The following is a 19,391-nucleotide window of genomic DNA, read 5'->3' as shown; positions in this document are numbered from 1 at the left end:
TGACACGGTGGCTGCGATGATGGGCTCAAGTATAGCAGGGATTGTGGGGCTGGCGCGGGATTGGGCAGTGTTTTGTTCTGCTGTGCTATGAGTCGGAAACGACTCGATGGCACTTAACAACATATGTATGTGAAAGCTGGACAATAAGGAAGACCAAAGAAGAGTTGATGCTTTTGAATTGTGGTGTTGTAGAATAATACTGAAGATACCATGGACTGCCAGAAGACCAAACAAATCTGTCCTGGATGAAGGGCATCCAGAATTATCCTTGGAAGCAAGAATTACCAAACTTTGTCTCACCTACTTTGTTCATGTTGTCAGAAGGGACCATTCACTGGAGAAGGATGTCATGCTTGGTAAAGTGGAGGGACAGTGAAGAAGGGGAAGACCTTGAAAGAGATGGATTGACACAATGGCTGCAACAATAGTCTCAAGTACAGCAAGGATTGTGAGGATGGTGCAGGACTGGGCAGTGCTTTGTTCTGTTGTACATAAGGTCAGCATGAGTCAGAGATGGCTGAAATGTACCTGACAACAACAGCAACATAAATTGGACCTCACCAGATGGAATACACAGGAATCAAATTGACTACATCTGTGGAAAGAAAGATGAGAAAGCTCAATATATCAGTCAGAACAAGGCCACATCATGTGGAACAGACCATCAATTGCTCATATATAGGTTCAAATTGAAGCTGAAGAAAATTAAAACAAGTCCAGAAAAGTCAAAATATGACCTTGAGTATATCACATTTGAATTTAGACACCATCTCAAGAATAGATTTGATGCATTGAAGACCAGTGACTGAAGACCAGACAAGTTGTGGGATGCCATCAAGGACATCATACATGAAGAAAGCAAAAGGTCATTAAAAAGTAGGAAAGGAAGAGAAGACCAAAATGGATGTCAGAAGTGACTCTGAAACTTTCTATTGAAAACAAATGGAAGAAATCATGCAGTGAAAGAGCTGAAAAGAAGATATCAAAAGGCAACTTGAGAGGGCAAAATAATGTAGTATAATGAAATATTCAAAGCCCTAGAGTTGGAAAATCAAAGGAGAAGAACATGCTTGACATTTCTCAAGTTGAAAGAACTGAAGAAAAAATTCAAGACTCAAGTTGCAATGTTGGAATCTACTGGCAAAATATTGAGTAATGTAGTAAGCTACAAAAGAAGATGGAAGGAATACACAGTCACTCTACCAAAAAGAATTGGTCAACATTCAATCATTTCAGGAGGTAGCATATGATCAAGAAACAATAGTATTGAAGGAAGAAGAAGCTGAAGCTGTGCTGAAGGCATTGGTGAAAAACAAGGCTCCAGGAATTGATGGAATACCCATGGAAATATTTCAATAAACAGATGCAGTGCTGGAGATGGTCACTCATTTGTGCCAAGAAATTTGGAAGACAGCTATCTGGCCAATTGACTGGAAGAAATCCATATTTGTGCCCATTCCAAAGAAAGGTATCCAAATGAATGCAGAAATTAAACCATATCATTAACATCACATGTAAGTAAAATTTTGCTGAAGATACTTCAAAAATGGTTGCAGCAGTACATCAATAGTGAACTTCCAGAGGTTCAAGCCAGATTCAGAAGAGAGTGGGGATGAGGGGTATCATTGCTGATGTCAGATGGGTATCGGCTGAAAGGAAAGAATATAAAAAAGATGTTTACCTGTGTTTTGTTGATTATACAAAGACTTTCAACTGTGTGGATAATAACCAATTATGGGTAACATTGCAAAGAATGGGATTTATTTATTTATTTAATTGTGCTCATCAAGAACCTGTATATAGACCAAGAGACTGCTTTTTGAACTAGGGGATACTATGTGGTTTAAAATCAGGAAGGTGTGTGTCAGGGTTATATCCTTCCACCATACTTATTCAATCTGTATACTGAGCAAATAATCCAAGAAGCTGGACTATGTGAAGAAGAATGTGGCATCAGGATTGGAGGAAGACTCATTAACAACCTGCAATATGCAGATAACATAACCTTGCTTGCTGAAAGTGAAGACTTGAGGCAGTTACTGGTGAAGATCAAACGCTATAGCCTTAATTATGGATTGTACCTCCACATAAAGAAAACAAAAAAAAAAATCCTCACAATTGGACCATTAAGCAACATCAAGATAAATGGAGTAAAGATTGAATTTGTCAAGGATTTAATTTTACTTGTTTTCACAATTAACACACATGGAAGCAGCAGTCAAGAAATCAAATGACATATTGCACTTGGCAAATCTGCTGCAAAAGACCTCTTTGAATTGTGAAAGAGCAAAGATGTCACTTTGAATGAAACCAGAAGGGTGGGTTCCTGTCAGATGCGACTCCCAGGTCAATAAGGGGACATCAGGCTTTGAGCTGCTGAGGAAGCTTTATTGCACACTGGCAAACAACGAGCTAGGAGACTATTGTCTCAGATCCAGCTCCCCAGAGTTGGGGAATTTCTACTGATACAGGACATGGAATAAAGAAGTTTTGATTATTCATGGGCTTTCTGGGAACTCATTAACATGGCTCATTGACATGGCAGGGGGGTATAGTGGCGGTGCAGTGTCATGGCTGCTGATAGGTGTATTTTTCAAGTTATGTATATAGTCTAGTCAGTTAAGGACACTGTTCAAACTGATCAGGGTGCGTGGGTAAACAGAATGGATGGGGGTAACAATGCTCTGGATAACTACCAAAATATGTATCAGGAACTTGGCTGGCATATCAGTCCTTTCAGTCAGGGCACCTGAAGCAGAGCATTTTTACCCTGTTTCAGTCCTTGTGGTCAAAGGTACCTAGAGTGGGGCAGTCTTACATGAAAAGACTAAGGTGCACCTGACCTAAAGCCATGATATTTTCAATAGCCTCTTATGTATGTGAAAGCAAGACAATGAATAAGGAAGACCCCAGAAGAATTGATGCATTTGAATTGTGGTGTTGGTGAAGAGTATTGAATGTACAATGGACTGCTAGAAGAAAGAACAAATCTATCTTGGAGGAAGTATAGCCAGAATGCTCCTTAGAAGAGAGAATGGCCAGATTTTGTCTCTTGTACTTTAGTCATGCTGTCAGAAGGGACCAATACCTGGAGAAGGATATCATGCTAGGTAAAGTAAAGGGTCAGTAAAAAAAAACAAAAAACCAAGGTGGACTGACACAGTGGCTGCAACGTTGGGCTCAAGCGTAGCAACGATTGTGAGGGTGGCAGTATGTTGTTCTGTTGCATACAGGGTCACTATGAGTCAGAGCCAACTTGATGGCCCCTAATAACAACATGACAGAAACATGTCCCCTGAGGAAGTCATTTTTCTCTGTGTGTCTCAGCTTTATCAATTGTAAAAAATGAAGACAGTCACATTCCTTACCTTCCTTTTTTTTTTTTTTAAACATCTTCATTATAATTTTACATCTTCATTATAATTTCATTATAATTATTGATTAAATTATCCTAATAGTTGGAAGCAGGCTCTGGATAGTTCCAAATGGCTATTAATTAAACCTTTCTATATGTTATTTAGTAATGTGTTTGGTTATTTACATTTTATATCTGACCTGCAATTTTACTTTTAAATAAAACAGTGAAACTGAAACTATGCTATAAATATTGGTCTCAGCAGTTGAGGCCTGGGTTTCTCTTTCTAAATGTTTGGTTCTTCATTGAGCCTGCTCTACAGTGTCAGCAGCAGTATCATATAGAAGACTTTAGGATCAAAGAAAAACATAGTCATCAAGTTGATTGCAACTCATAGCAACCTTATAGGATTAAGTAGATTTGCCCCTTAGGGTTTTTAAGGCTGTAATCTTTTTTTTTTTTTTTAATTTTTATTTTGATTTGGGTGAAGATTTACAGAGTAAATTCACTTTTCATACAGCAGTTCACATATACTTTGTCTCATGTCATTGACCAAAATTTACAATGCAGCAGCTCTCCTCCCACTTCCTCCCCATAGTTACCTCCTCCCAGTGTCCATCCCTTCATACTCTTCTGCACCCTGAGCTATCTTCCTGTGCATAAGCAGCCCTTCCTTCTCCCATGTTTGTTCTCTCCAGGGCGTGTGTCTACTTGAGGTAAATGTTTAACTCACATGCCTGTACTTTGTTTGACTGGAAACCACAGTTGTGGGTTCAATTCCAGACCTGAAGGGCAGCTAGGGGCCATAGTCTCAGTGGTTCCACCAGGCTCTATTGGACCAGCAAACCTGGTCCCCACCTTCTTTTTTTTTTTTTTTTTGCCTCCAAATGATTTTGAGTTTTGTTCCACATTGTTCTCCCTCTCTATGCAGGATCTCCTACATCCCTTCCAAGTGGATGGCAGTGGTAGCTGGGCACCATCTAGTTCTTCTGGTCTCATAGTTGTATAGGTTGCAGATCAGATGGTGTACCAGTCGCTAGGACTGATTGTTTCCATTAATTTTGGTTTTCTTCTTTCTTCTTGACGAGGAGAGACCCGTTGTTGCATCTAGATGGCAGCTTCCTAGCTTTTAAGATCCCAGTTGCTACTCGTAAGGCTGTAATCTTTATGGAAGCAGACTGCCACATCTTTCTCCTGAAGAGTAACTGGTGGGTTTAAACTGTTGACCTTTTGGGTTAGCAGCAAAACGCTTAACAACTATGTCACCAGGGCTCCTTCAGGGTCAGAGAGCCAGGGATCAAATCCAAGTCCCTATCCTCTGCTTTTCTGCAGTTTTTAAATACATTTTATTTTTTAGAGCAGTTTTAGGTTTATAGAAAAACTGTGCAGGAAGTACAGAGTTCTTAGATATCCCTTCTCCCCCAGAACATAATTTTTTACTATTATTTGCATTTTGCATTAATGTGGTACACTTGTTAAAATTTATGAACCAATATTGATGCATTATTATTAACTAAAGTTCATACTAGACAGCACGTAACAATAACAACAACATAGTTTATGTTAGGGCTCAGTCTTTGTGTTATGCAGTTTTAAGGGTTTTGACCTTCTATGCATGTGAGAGCTGGACAATGAATAAGGAAGACGGAAGAAGAGTTGATGCTTTTGAGTTGTGGTGCTGGCAAAGAATGCTGAAAGTACCACGGACTGCTAAAAGAACTAACAGATGTGTCCTGGAGTAAGTGCACCCGAAATGCTCCTTGGAAGCGAGAATGGCCAGACTTAGTCTCACCTATTTTGGTCATGTTGTCAGAAGGGACCATTCCCTGGAGAAGGATGTCATGCTTGGTAGGGCGGAGGGTTGATGAAAGAGGGGGAGGCCTTCAACGAGATGAATTGACACGGTGGCTGCTATGACGGGCTCAAGTATAGCAGGGATCATGGAGCTGGCACTGAATCAGGCAGTGTTTCGTTCTGCTGTGCGTGGGGTCGCTATGAGTAGGAAACGACTCCACGGCACCTAACAACAACATGGGTTATGACAACTGCATAATGTCACGTGTCCATCATTATTGTATCATACACCCTCAAAAACACCCTTTGCTCCACCTACTCATTCCTCCTCCTCTCTGCCCTTTCTTTTTCAGTTGTCTGATCTTGAGAAAATTCTTAATTTGATTTAGCCATGCTTTTTTTTTTTTTTTTAAATAGGAGGATAATACTCACTTCATGGGGTTATTGAGAGGATTCAGTGAGATCATACATGTAAAACCTACCAATAAATGATAGCCATTGTTGTGGTTGCTATTTTAAAATCTGGATTGGTAATAGAAGTTCTTCCTTAAGGAATTTTCCAAAACAGAATCGAGAACCCAGAAATAGATCCATCAACCTATGGCCAGCTGATTTTTGACAAAGGACTGAAGTCCATTAAATGGGCAAGAGGTGGTCTCTTTAACAAATGGTGCTGGCAAAACTAGATATTCATTTGCAGAAAAATAAAACAAGATCCATACCTCACACCATACACAAAAACCAACTCCAGGTGGATCAAAGACTTAAATGTGAAACTTAAAATTATAAAGTTCCTCAAGGAAAAAACAGGGGCAAATTTAGGGGCCCTAATTTATGGCATAAACACACTGTTAAGCATAACCCAAAATGCACAAACAGCTGAAAATAAACTAGATAAATGGCCTTCTAAAAATTACATTTTTATGTGCTTCCAAAGACTTCTCCAAAAGAGTAAAAAAAAAAAGAACCTACAGATTCAGAAAAAATACCAGGCAATGACATATTTGACAAGGGACTTATCTCTAAAATTTATAGAAAACTCCAACACCTCAACAACAAAAAGATTAACAATCCAATGAAGAGACACTTCACCAAAGAAGATATTCAGGTAGCCAGCAAATACATGAAGAAACCCTCACGATCAGTAGCCATCAGAGAGATGCAAATCAAAACAATAAGATACCATCTCACCCTAGGGATGTGGAGAGAGTGGGACTTCCATACACTGCTAGTGGGACTGTAAAATGATACAACTACTGTGGAAAGCAGTATGGCGATTCCTCAAAAAGTTGGAATTAGAAATATCATTTGACCCAGCCATTCTGTTACTAGGTATATATCCTAAAGAAGTGAGAGCCAGAACAAGAACAGATAAATGCACACCCATGTTCATCGCAACACTATTTACAATAGCAAAAAATGGAAATAACCTACGTGCCCATCAACAGAAGAATGGTACATACACACAATAGAGTACTACGCAACTCTAAAGAATAATGTAGAATCTGCAAAACATGGCATAACATGGATGAACTGGAGGACATTATACTGAGTGAAATAAATCAATCACAGAAGGACAAATATAGTATCAATTCATTATTGTAAAAAGTCAAGGAAAGGTTTGTATATTGAAGGAAACTTTCTTTGTTGGTTACCAGGGGTGGGAGGGCAGGGGAAGGAACACTGCAAAAAAGAAAAAAAAATGCACTGAGCCATGTCACTTTAGTTTTGTGTATTTCTCTGCACATAAGTGTACTTCAATAAAATGTATTTTTTTTTTTAAAAAGAAATTTTCCAAAGTTAGTGTAGCTTTTTACATTTCCAACCTAAACCCCTTCCCCATGTGAACAATCAAAATGAATCAAGATGTTATCATCAAAGAGATTGTTTCCTCCTTAGGAATGATTAGATACAAAAACACAAATTCTTAATTTGGTTCTGCTGTCAATAAACTCAAGAAATTTTCTTTGCTTAAAGAGGGAGGCATTCTTTCTTGCAGGACTGTCAAGAACATTTACAAACTGTCCTTTTCCAGTGAACATCTAACTGACTTCCCTGGAAAGAAGCAAGAGGCAAATTCCCATCCCCTCATGTGGTAGCTGAACTCTTCACTGTGTCTTGATTTCAAATGGTTGTCAAAGTCCATTCCACAATCTCTGTTCTGCAAGAAAGACCAAATGTCCCTGTTTACCTGACATTTGGGATGTGCTTGGCAATACCAAGAAAGACCTGGTGATCTGATTCTATAAAGATTACAACCAAGAAAACTCTATGGGCAGTTCTACTCTGTAACACGTGGGGTTGCTACAAGTCAGAAATTACTCAAGGACACGTAACAACAGGAGTGGTGTGCCAGTAGGCTGCCCTTAATGGAGAAAGAGAAATTTTCATAAGTCCTTAGAGTTGGAAGGTGTTATGGATTGAATTGTGTCCCCTAAAAAGATATGTTGAAGACTTAACATGTCTTCCCTTAAGGAATTTTCTGGTACCAGAGAATGTGTCTGTGGTGTAGCAAGTTACATGGTATGGCTTTTCTAGTCATAGTCTTCTTAACTCCCACTTTGCCATGAGCAGTTGAGTAGCTGATTGTTAAAGTTATTTACCTGGTGTATTTCTGTTGGAGCAGCATGAAGCAGTATTCTGGGAAGTTTGCTCTCTCTCAGGTGTGTAGCATTCTGATGCTGGGATTGGTTAGTTTTGCCACTCTTCCAGGCTCAAAATGAGCCCTCCTAGAGACAGAAGGAATCTCTCACATCTAAGCTGAGAGAGATGGCTGGCTGAGACAGATTGAGCACATCCCTGAACTTGAATTGTAGCCTGTTGCTTTCCTAATAAACCCCATAATCTGTGAGTTCTGCAGTCAATTATCAAACCCGTGGGAGGGACGGTTGGTGTCAAGGTTAGTAAGAGGGCTGAAGGGTGACAGCATGTCTGGCCTCATAAGAACAGGCCTTGGGCTACTGATGGCGATTCTGTCTTCCTCTTGTGTAGTTAGAGGAGGTCAGAAGATGTCACCTTCTTGCCCCTTAAGCAGTGTCCTTGTTTGGAAACAAGGTCTTTGAAGATATTATCAGTTGACATAAGGTCATACCAAAGTAGACCAAAACCAAACTTACTACCATCGACTAATTCTGACTCATAGCAACCCCCATTGGGTTTTTGAGGTGGTAAATCTTTATGAATGTAGATTGCCCCATCTTCTTTCCATTCAGTAGCTGGTGGGTTTGAACCACAAACCTTCTGCTTAGCAGTCAAATGCCTTAGGCACTGCACCACCAGAGCTCCTTATACCAAAGTAATGTAGGTGCCAATTCTGTATGACTGTTGAGGAGAAGATACATAGAGGCAGAGGAAGAATACCATGTGGTGCTGCAGCTGTAAGAGAAGGAAGGTCTGGAGCTACCAGAGAGTCATGGAATAGATTCCACCTCAAAGCCTCAGAAGGAATCAACATAACTGACACCCTTATCTCAGACTCCCAGCCTCCACAATAATGAGACAATAAATTTCTGTTCTTACAAGCCATTCAGTTTTTGGTATTTTGTTACAGCAGCCTTAGGAAACCAATGCAGAAGATATTTTAGATACTATCTAGTCTGATGGTCCCCAAATCTAGCTGTGTATAGGAGTTGTTAAATAAACTTTAAATAAAACATCAATTCCTGGGCTTTTCCTAAAGAATACTCAATCAAAATTGCAGAGAGAGTAAGGACAGAAATATGGACTCTAAAAAAAAAAAAAAGCTCTAGGTGATTCAATGAAGGCCAATTAGGCACCAGCATTTAGAAGTCACTGACAGATGCAGAGAGCTAAGGCTGGAAAGGTTAACTCACTGCCCACAATCAGTCAGCAGCGGATCTCTGACTTCTGGATAAGGGGTGGTTTCACTGCTCCACACTTCTTCTCTGATGGTGCCAGGTCTTTTTATATTGGGCAGTATTTCAGCAATGGATGACAAAGACTCTCTCTGCTTGCAGTAGGTTCCTGAGAGCCTTTCAAGAGGCACCGTAGGTGGAATTGTTTGTGATTTCTTCAATATGTCAAATAGATTTTCAATAGGTGGTGCAGGTTTGATATACCTTCCAAGGATTCTCTTTTATACTCTTTGTTCTGGCACAAATGTTTACTTCACTGAATCATACTTCACACTTTAAAATATACAAACTTCTTTCCCCTTTTATTTTTAGAGGAATGAAAAGGATATTTGTAAAGAGCCGTCAACTTCTTACTCCTCCAGAAACCCACTCCTTGAAAGGAGAGGGATTGAAAGGAGTGGGGTAAGCCAGGGAGAAAAGTTGCAAGAAATCTCCTTTTCACAGAGGTGAGACTTCATCATGGAGAAGAGGAAGAGACCACCACTGGAGGATTATTCAGTTCTCTACATTAAGACACTGCGAGGGTTCTGCCTCTCTTTTCAGAGGCAGAAGCAACATGGAGGAGATGTGAGTGAACTGAAAACATAGCCAGCACCATGAACTTCCTCAACAAGCCCAAGACTGAGATGAGCCCAAGGAGCTGCAGAAGTGGAACAGGAGTTTAACATAGGGCCCTGTCTGTGCTCACACAGTAGGTCAAGAACAAAACCTAAGTGCTCATCAACTGTTGCAACAAGAAGCAGCTCTTGAGCTGTGTGAAGGCCTTCAATAGTCACTGCAACATGGCTGGAGAACATGAAGGAGATGTGGATTGAGGTCCCCAAGAAGCAAGGACAAGAAGAAGTCTAAGCCCATCAACAAGGACTGTTACATCTCCAAGATGTTCCTACATGAGGACTCAGTTATGATGGTCCTGTAGTACCTGCTCATTGCAGGCAAACAGGGGCCTTCTCCCACCCCAGAACTGCCTCCTACCACCCCTTGAAGACCTGCCTTTGTGTCAGGAATAATAAAGTCCCTACATTTTTTCTTTAAAAGAAGAAGAAGAAGACACAGCTTATCAATGCAGCTTGGAATGAATTAGCCATTTCAGTGGGAGGCTGAAGATGGAAGAATGTAGAAGTGAAGAACATGATGTCTGAAATCAAGCAGACCTGGGTTCAGTTTTGAGTTTGATCAGAAATGAGCCATTACTAATTGTGATCCCTCCATGAATATCACATCTGTCCAATTTGATCCTGAACACACAAGATGCTCCCAGAGCATTAGTACATGGAAAGTACATTTTATTACATACAAAAAGAAGCAGACAGCACAACAGAACAAATGTGGGTCAATTTTTGGGAAGGTTCCTCCTTGACTTAAGAAATGTGACAATTCTATATGTACCCCACTTTGCACCACAGGTGAAGGACTCAGAAGGCCTACCTTAGCTAGATTGGTACTTAGGTGGGATGGCAAGCTCTGCTATGTGTGCTCCCACCTGGCACTATAGGAGAGGGACCCTAAAGCCTCTCCTCTGACCATTTTTTATACCCTAAAGCTCACATGGCTTGCTATATAGAGCATGATGTAGATTTTTCTGCCTGATCACCTGAGGAGGGAGGTGGTTAGACATTTTGATGCCTAGCCTGGAATGGCGTTTCTTTAGCCTGCTGCTTATTTAGACAACCATTAGGCTTCAGAGGGGTGGGAGAGTGGATGATGCTAGCAGGGAAGGAGGAACAGGGAAGAACTATAGCCATTTGAGCCATCAGAAGGACAGCCTCCTCTCACTACCATCTCTAAGCCTCAGTTTACTTAACTATAACGTGGGGTGGGGTGAGCTTTGGAGAGCTTGACACATAGTGGAAAGTCTACAATTGCTGGCATTGTTATCATGGAATAATTATGTTTTCAGGTCTCAAGGGGAACTTTTCTGTAAGTTATTTGAGTTCCTTTGCACATGTCCTTCCAAGGGAAGAATAGGGGGCCTGCACTGTTAGCAGAGTGAAAAAACAAACAAATGAAAGAGTTGCTGTCCAGTTGACTCATGGCAACTTCATGTGTATCAGAGTAGGACTGTGCTCCATTGAGTTTTCAATAGCTGATTTTTCAGAAGTAGATTGCCAGGCCTTCAAAATACTTCTGGATGGACTCAAACCTCCAACATTTTGATTAGCAGCTGAGTATGTTAATTGTTTGCACCACACAGGGATTGCGTAGCAGAGTAGGCAGTATGATTAGAATGTGGCCCAAGGCTCTAATAGTCAGTAATGTTGCCTTGTTTTCAAAGGAAAGAGGTATCATCTCTGGCCATCTACCTTCTTTTTGGTCTACCACTGTCAGATCTAAAATTACATCCCATTACTTTGCACAAAGATCCATGCAGAAAAGCAAGTTACATTTGGGAGGAGAAGTCAAGTGAGAGGCTTGGGGTAGACAAGTGTAGCTGGTTCTTGAGAGGACCCTGGTGCCAGACCAGTCAGGGCAAGATGAAGACACTGGAGTGTTTGTTGGTAGAGGCCACCTCTGCAAAGGGAGAATGGCAAGTGGGAGCAGAGAAAGAGGAGAAGACAAAGACAAGATAGCCTCCTGTGTTTTAGAATCTTCCTAGGCCCATCCTGCCTGGAAGATTTAAGTTCAAGCTTTGAATTCCTTCCCCAATTATAACTGGTGCACTTGGGAAGGGCACTTCTCTCCAAACCTCAGATTTCTCATTTGTGAGATGGGCAAAACCCAAGACCTCTTTCATTACTTAATTGTCTCAAGTAAGCAATAGATCAAGAGCAACTGTAAAAAATCTTTATTGTGTTACCTGAGGGACATATTAAAAGATCCTGAAAGGCATATTCCCTCTCCTCTGGAGCTTTGAAAGAGGCATACTCTAATCCTGAAAAGAACTCAGGAAGGTCTGTGGGAGCAAAAGTACATCAGCCCTGCTCTCAAAAATTTAATCTGTGACGTGGCTGAATTGAGTTGTATCAACAGAGAGAGAAATGCTGAATGGTGACTGAGTGCCCTCTTCATCTCTCAAAGACAATGCTCAAATGCTATTTAGATACCAAACCCATCACAAGCAGTCCCTGGTTTACAAATGTCCAACTTATGGACAACTCATACTTGCCCTTTCAAACTCACTGCCAACTCGATTTCAAATCAAAGGGACTCCCATTGTGTTTCCAAGGCTGTAAATCTTTGTGGAAGCAGATTGCCTCATCTTTCTTCTGCAGAGTGGCTGGTGAGTTCAAACTACCAGCCCTTTGGTTAGCAGCCAAATGCTTTACCCACTATGCCACCAGTGCTCCCTTATATAAATTGCCCTTACTTTGAAAGGATTGAAGCAACCCCTACTCACAGCAAATTCTTTATAAAAATCACCTTCACTTGCTGTGCACATAGCTTTTAAATAATTAAAAAGACTTCTAGCCTTTTCTTACACTAAAGTAAAGCTAAATAAGAACTGCAAGCACCTGTTTTGACTGACTTACAAATTCAACTTAAAGATACATTTAGGAATGGATTTCATTAGTAACCTGAGGACTGCCTGTAATTGCTTCTAAAGGTTTCCAAATTCTTTGATATAGTGATTGCCACTTAATTACTTAATACACCTACTCCTTACTTATCGACTATCTTGTTGTGGTAGTTAAGTTTATGTGGCAACTTGGCTGGGCCTGGTTGAGTGGCTAGCCAGCTGGATGTAATTATTCCCCATGGTGAGACTGGTAATTAACTCCATGGTGGAATCTATTGGAACAGCTGAGTAGCTGTTTTAGGGATGTGGTCTGCTTTCCATATATAAGAAACAGCTTTGGGAATGGTCTCTAGACTTTTGGCACACTTGAATCCTGCAAGTAGCCAAGTCGTTGTTCAACAGCCTGCCATGCCCTGCCAAAATTGGGACTTCATCTGGACTTGAATTAGTGGCCTGCCATGTGGTTTGGTAACATTGGGACTATGCCTTTTTACTTGTCAACTTTGGGATTGTCAGCCTCAGCATCCAGCAGCTGTCTGAGTAAAGAAAAGCCTCCAGCTTCAGTGGGCCAAGGGCAGGAGGCAGAGCTGAAGCCCAAGGTTGAGGGGCTTCCACCTGGGCCCTAGAACCTGGCACTTTGAACTCAGACTCACAGCCTCCAAAATTGTAAGAGAATAGACTCCTGTTTGTTCAAGCCATTCCATTGTGGTTTATTTCTGTCAGAGTGGCACTAGGTAACCAAAACACTCATTATCCAACATTTCTCATTTACTAACATAGTAAAAAAAATCTACTATCCAACTCTTTTGCACATTAACAATGTATATTTGGTAGTAACGAACACTGAGGTGTGAAGATTATGTGTCAACTTGCCTGAGCCATGATTCTCAGTGGTTTGGGTTTATGAAATGATATAATTTGGCATTTATGTAATGATATAATTTAGCTGTTATGTTGCTGTTGTTAGATGCTGTTGAGTCAGTTCTGACTCATAGTGACACTGTGTACAGCAGAATGAAACACTGCCCAGGCCTCTGCCATCCTTATGAGTATTGCTATGTTTGAGCCCATTGTTGCAGTCACTGTGTCAATCCATCTCATTGGTGATCTTTCCTTTCTCACTGACTCTCTCCTTTATCAAGTCCTTCTCCAGGGATTGGTCCCTCCTAATAACATGTCCAAAGTATGTAAGAAAAGTCTCTCCACCCTCACTTCTAAGGAGTATTCTGGCTACAGTTCTGACAAGACAGATTTGTTTTTCTGGCAGTCCATGGTATATTCAATATTCTTTGCCAAATAACAATAATGAAAATCCATCAATTCTTCAGTATTCCTTCATTGTCTACCTTTAATATTCATATGAGGCAAATAAAAATACCATGGCTTGTGTCAAGCGTGTCTTAGTCCTCAAGGTGGTATCTTTGCTTTTGCAACAGATTTACCAATGCAATGTGCCATTTGACTTCTTGACCTCTGCTTCCATTGGCGTTGACTATGGATCCAAGTAAAATGCAATTTCTGAAAATTTCAATATTTTCTTCATTTATCATAATGTTGCTTATTGGTCCAGTTTTCAGGATTTTTTTTTTTTTTTTTTTTAATGTTGAGGTGTAATCCATACTGAAGACTGTTGTTGTTGTTGTTATGTGCCGTCAAGTCGGCCCTGACTCATAGCAACCCCTCCTTGGGTTTCCGAGGCAGCATCACTACGGAAGTAGGATTGCCCAACCTTCCTTCCGAGGAGTATCTGGTGGGTTTGAACCGCCAGCCTTACTGAAGACTGTAGTCTTTGATTTTCATTAGTAAGTGCTTCAAGTCTTCTTCACTTTCAGCAAGCATGGTTGTGTTATTTTCATATTATAGGTTGTTAATGAGTCTTCCTTCAATCCTGATGCCACATTCTTCTTCACATAATCTACCTTCTCAGGTCATTTGCTCAGCATACAGATTGAAGAACTATAGTGAAACGACACACCTAGATGCAGTTATGTGATGATGTAATTTGGCATTTTTATAATGATGTAGTAATCCTCCATTTTGTTTTTTTTAATTTACATTTATTTCTTGATCATGACTTGGGTGAAAGTTTACAAAGCAAATTGTTTTCCATTCAATAACTCATACACATTTTTTTTTGTGACATTCATTGCAATTCCCACAATGTAACAGCACTCTCCCCACTTCTGCACTGTGTTTACCATTTCCTTTTGCCCTTTTTTCTTATCTCTTCCTGTCTTCTTACTCTAATCCCTGAACAAATGCTGCCTTTTGATCTCATTTTGTTGATTTTTCTAATGAGTCCACACTACCCTGGTATCATTGCTCATCTTATAGCTCTGCCTTTCATTTGGCTTAAATTTGAGTCATAGGGGGTGAACTCAGGTCCAGGCTTGAAGAATGTCTAAGGGCCATAGTCTTGGGTATCCTCCATTTGTGATCTGATGTGGTCATTCTCCATTTTTGCATAACTCCAATTTTCACATAACAACCTGATCTTTGGAATCTAAATATATCGATAAGTCAGGAGTGATATATACTAACATGGATGTTTCTAGATAAAATTTAGAGGCAGGTCACTTCTCTGAACCTTGGTTTACCATACAAAAGAAGCTTGTACAGCAACAGCTATCACTATTGTGATCAAATCCTAGACTTGGGGAGCAATAGCCCCACACATTCATGGGGGGGGGGTGTTAATGTATGTGCTCAGTCAACTGTAGTAAGCAGGTAAAAGTAGGCAAAAGTTTGCATCAAGCACTCTCTTAACAGGGGAAAATTGGTCCATTCACTCTCCTTTTATCTTTCATTCAACAAATACGTATTGAGCACCCAGAACGTATGGAGGAATATAAAGAAAAGACACAATTTTTAAGGAGCTCCCAATGGAAGGGTGTGAGGCAGGCCACCGACTACTTAGAAGAGTGGGTGCTGAAAGAGAAATTGTCCAAGAGGTGACAAGAATTGCAGCCACATACCCTTTGACTCATCTAATTTCAAAAATCCAATTTAGTTTCACCAGCACTATCAGTTTGTCCTACTGTGGTGCCTTGGATGTTACTATGATACTGGAAGCTATTCTACCAGTATTTCATATCCCAGCAGAGTCACGCAGGGTGGGCAGGTTCCAGCTGTTTCCAGACTAAAACAACCCAGAAAGAAATGCTTGGCGATCTACTTCTGATAATTAGTCAATGGATCACAACAGAATATTGTCTGATACAGTGCTGTAAGATGAGGCACCTGAAATACACAGTGGGTGCAAAATTAGACTTGAGCATATCAGCAATGGTGAAGATGATACAGGACTGAGTGTTTCATTCTCTGGTACATGGGGTTGCCATGAGTCAGAGCTGACTTGGAGACAACTACCAACAACAACAACCATCCTCCACTTGTTAGGCTTAAAAAAGAAAAAAGAAAAAAAAAGCCTCACTGCTATCACTTTGTAACTCTTGCCCAATTCTGACTCATAACAACACCCGTTGGGTTTCTGAGACTATAAATCTTTATGGAAGTAGACCATCCCATCTTCCTGTGGAGCAGCTGGTGGGTTTGAACTGCTGACCTGCTGGTTAGCAGCCAAATACCTTCTCCACTATGCCAGCAAAGCTCCTTTTTGTTAGACTACATACCTCTATTTTTGGTTAAAAAAGGTATTGGAGGACATGACTACCACCAAGAAGAAGAGACAGGAGTAGAGCAGGTCATTTGGACCTAGCGTCCCTGTACTTGGAACCTCCTCAATACATGAGATAGAGAGAGAGCTGTAACACTGGAGTGATGGGAAAAGAGGGTGAGAAATGGTGGCAGCAGAGGCAGTAGAACTAGGAGACTAGGAGGAGATGGTACAGTGGGCTTCCAGACCCACAGAGCAAGAAAGCTGAGTACCTTTGGGCAGGAGGTTTGCTGGTGGAGGGGGTGCCTATGGGCACTTGTTGTAGCTAGATCTGCTGACCCAGGGAACTAGAGCTGAGTGCCTTCCAGTCAAGGCTTATTGGTGGAGTGAGGTGCCTCTGGGCACTTATCGACAGAGCTAAAAGAGCTTTGTAACACTTGGCCCAAGCAGGGCAGAGGTCAAGTGTTCTTGGGGCCAGAGAGAGGTGTGTCTGCAGGCACTGTTGAGAAGAGGCTGTCCTGATCAAAGAAACAAAAAGAGTCATTTCTAGTCCCAAATTTTAATCTGTTACTTCCTTAATAAACCCCTTAATTGTTAGTACTGTCAGTTTTATGTGGCCATTGCAACAAATTGTCAAACCCAGCAGAGAAGCAGAGAGTGCCATGGGAGGGACTGTTGATGTCAGTGCTGGTAAAAATATTGGAGGGTGGAGTCATGTCTGACCTCTGCATCATGAGAATCAGTTTTGGGCTGTTAATCTTGATCCTCCTTCCTCCTTATGAAGTTAGAGGACATCAGATGATGCTACCCCCACTCTATTTTTATAGTTGATGTCAGAAATGGGATTCGTTGCAATGGCTTCAGACTCATGGAAGCATAGGACTTTGTAACAGATAGAAAGAAGGGGCATGAGAAGTGAAACTTTGGATTCTTAGAAGAGTTTTGTTGTTGTTACCTATAATGGCTAAAGGGAAAGTAAGAGATGTTATGCTGCAGCTGAGAGGAAAAAAGCCAAATCTGGAGTGGGATGGGGCAAAAGCCAGGCTGATTAAACAACATGATTGATAGGGGCCCAGAGTCTACTAGTTCCACCCAGCCAGAAGCTCAAGGTCATATGCATATGCATGAGGAAATAGTCAAAGTGTGAAGAAGATGACACTAGAATGTTTTAAAAAGGGTTATGTCTTCGTTTGAATGCACTATGGGTAGTGTATGTTCCTCCTACCTGTTGTTGTTGTTGTTATTTGCCATCGAGTCGGCCCCGACTCATAGCGACCCCTCCTTGGGTTTCCGAGGCAGTATCACTACGGAAGTAGGATTGCCCAACCTTCCTTCCGAGGAGTGGCTGGTGGATTTGAACCACCAGCCTTCTACTTAGTGTTGTAAAATAGATCTACATGTATGACTACTGGGTATTCTAGATAATGTTGTTGTTGTTATGTGCCGTCCAGTCAGACCCAACTCATAGCGACCCCTCCTTGGGTTTCCAAGGCAGTATCACTACAGAAGAGTGTTTAACTCTGCCTTCAGCCAATACTTAATTGGATATGCCAAAAGGAAAACCAGAATTTGCCAGGGCGTGAGGAGGTGGGGGGTGGGAGGAGGCGAGGTTTTTTGTCTTAAGAGTACCAGGTGGCCTAGGTCAAAAATCTGAGCCCTGCGCAGGAAATTTGTGTTTGATAAAACAACAGATCCACCTAGAACTACTGAGAAAACAGGAGATTTGCATTTGAAAGAAGGATCTGCAAGAAACAACAACAAAAACAACAAAATTGTTTTACTTTTTGAATTTTGACCAAATGGTTTGTCTTTGCGTACATTGGGTGGGGAAAAGGCAGTTCTTATCAGAAGAACCCACATCTAGGACTGGAAGTTAAAGCAAGCCAATAAGTAGACAGCCTAGTATGCTTGATTATTGTGACCACCTGGGTCCACTCAATGGGTGGATGTTGGAGAGGTACAGCAATAAAGAGACAGATTGAATCTGGACATGTTCCATTGGCATCCACTGACCTAGCCCATAAAGGCTAGGGATAAGAGAAAGAGAGAGACAGAAAGCACTGGCTGGTCTGAAGTGTAGGGAGTTGTGTAGACTCCCAAGACTACAGCTGGTACCATTGACCTAACTTGGATGGTTCGAGATGAGCTGACCAGAACTCAACCGAATAAAGACAAAACTATTTGACATGGAGAGCTAGTGTATATTGCTGCAATTTGAAGATTTGCTCTGGACTGAATTTTGCTTATGGACGCAGATGCTCAAAAGTTCTAACCAGAACAGGAGATTCTTCAGAGAAAAGAATATGCTTGTCTCTTCAGAGTATTGGTTTAAAAGGGATGGGCAATTTTGAAATTGGCTATCTAGAATGGGGGGAGACAAAGGCACAAAGTGGCTGACTTACACATTTTCATGGATATACTTAGTCTCAAAATGAAGGGGACAAGAAAAGATCCCCATTGAATAGATTCTTCTTTTCCTGATGGGTCTGGGGAAGAGGGGGTAGGGAAAATCTAACAGTATGCTGATACCTTGAGAGAGGCTCAAAGCAAGGGAATAACCTTCTCTCAGTTAAATTTTACCAGAAGCCTGAGAGGGTGAAGATGAGACAGATTTGTAGAACCTGACCAGGTCAGATGGACACCTGTAGCAGACCTGAATGGCTGATACCTAAGTAACTTTACCCTGAGGACTTTTAATGACTGTTTTGGCCTGGTAAAATAATTGGGAGGGGAAATGAATCCTTCAAATATGAAAAGATCAATGGCTAGAAGAGCCAAGGGGTGGCCTATGGTGCTGTGAATTACTTAATGTGGCCCTTCTAACCATAGGCCTTGTACTCCCACCAAATGAGAGGGTCAAAACCAAACTCACAGCCGTTGAGTCAGATTCAATTCATAGCGACCCCTCCTTGGGTTTCCAAGGTGGTATCACTACAGAAGTAGATTGCCCAACCTTCCTTCTGAGGAGTGCCTGGTGGGTTTGAACCACCAGCTTTCTAGTTAGGAGTCAAATACCTTAGGCACTATGGTACCAGAGCTCGCAAATGTGAGGTGCTTGTGGCCCACCAAGAGAATTGGATAGCTTGCCAATAATATAAATAAAGTGCTTAGTACCTTTGTGGGGGGACCATCAAACAAGATGTATAGAACCCTAAATTGGGGTTTGGTCAGTTTTGCCTTCCTACTAAAATGGCTTTATTTTTTTTTTATTAGGATTTGGGTGAAGATTTACAGAGTAAATTCACTTTTCATACAGCAGTTCACATATACTTTGTCTCATGTCATTGACCAAAA

This window comes from Orycteropus afer, unplaced genomic scaffold (assembly GCF_000298275.1).
Source record: "Orycteropus afer afer isolate SDZICR_OR568_19922 unplaced genomic scaffold, OryAfe1.0 scaffold00076, whole genome shotgun sequence".
NCBI classification, from domain to species: domain Eukaryota; kingdom Metazoa; phylum Chordata; class Mammalia; order Tubulidentata; family Orycteropodidae; genus Orycteropus; species Orycteropus afer.
This window is presented reverse-complemented; position numbering follows the sequence as displayed.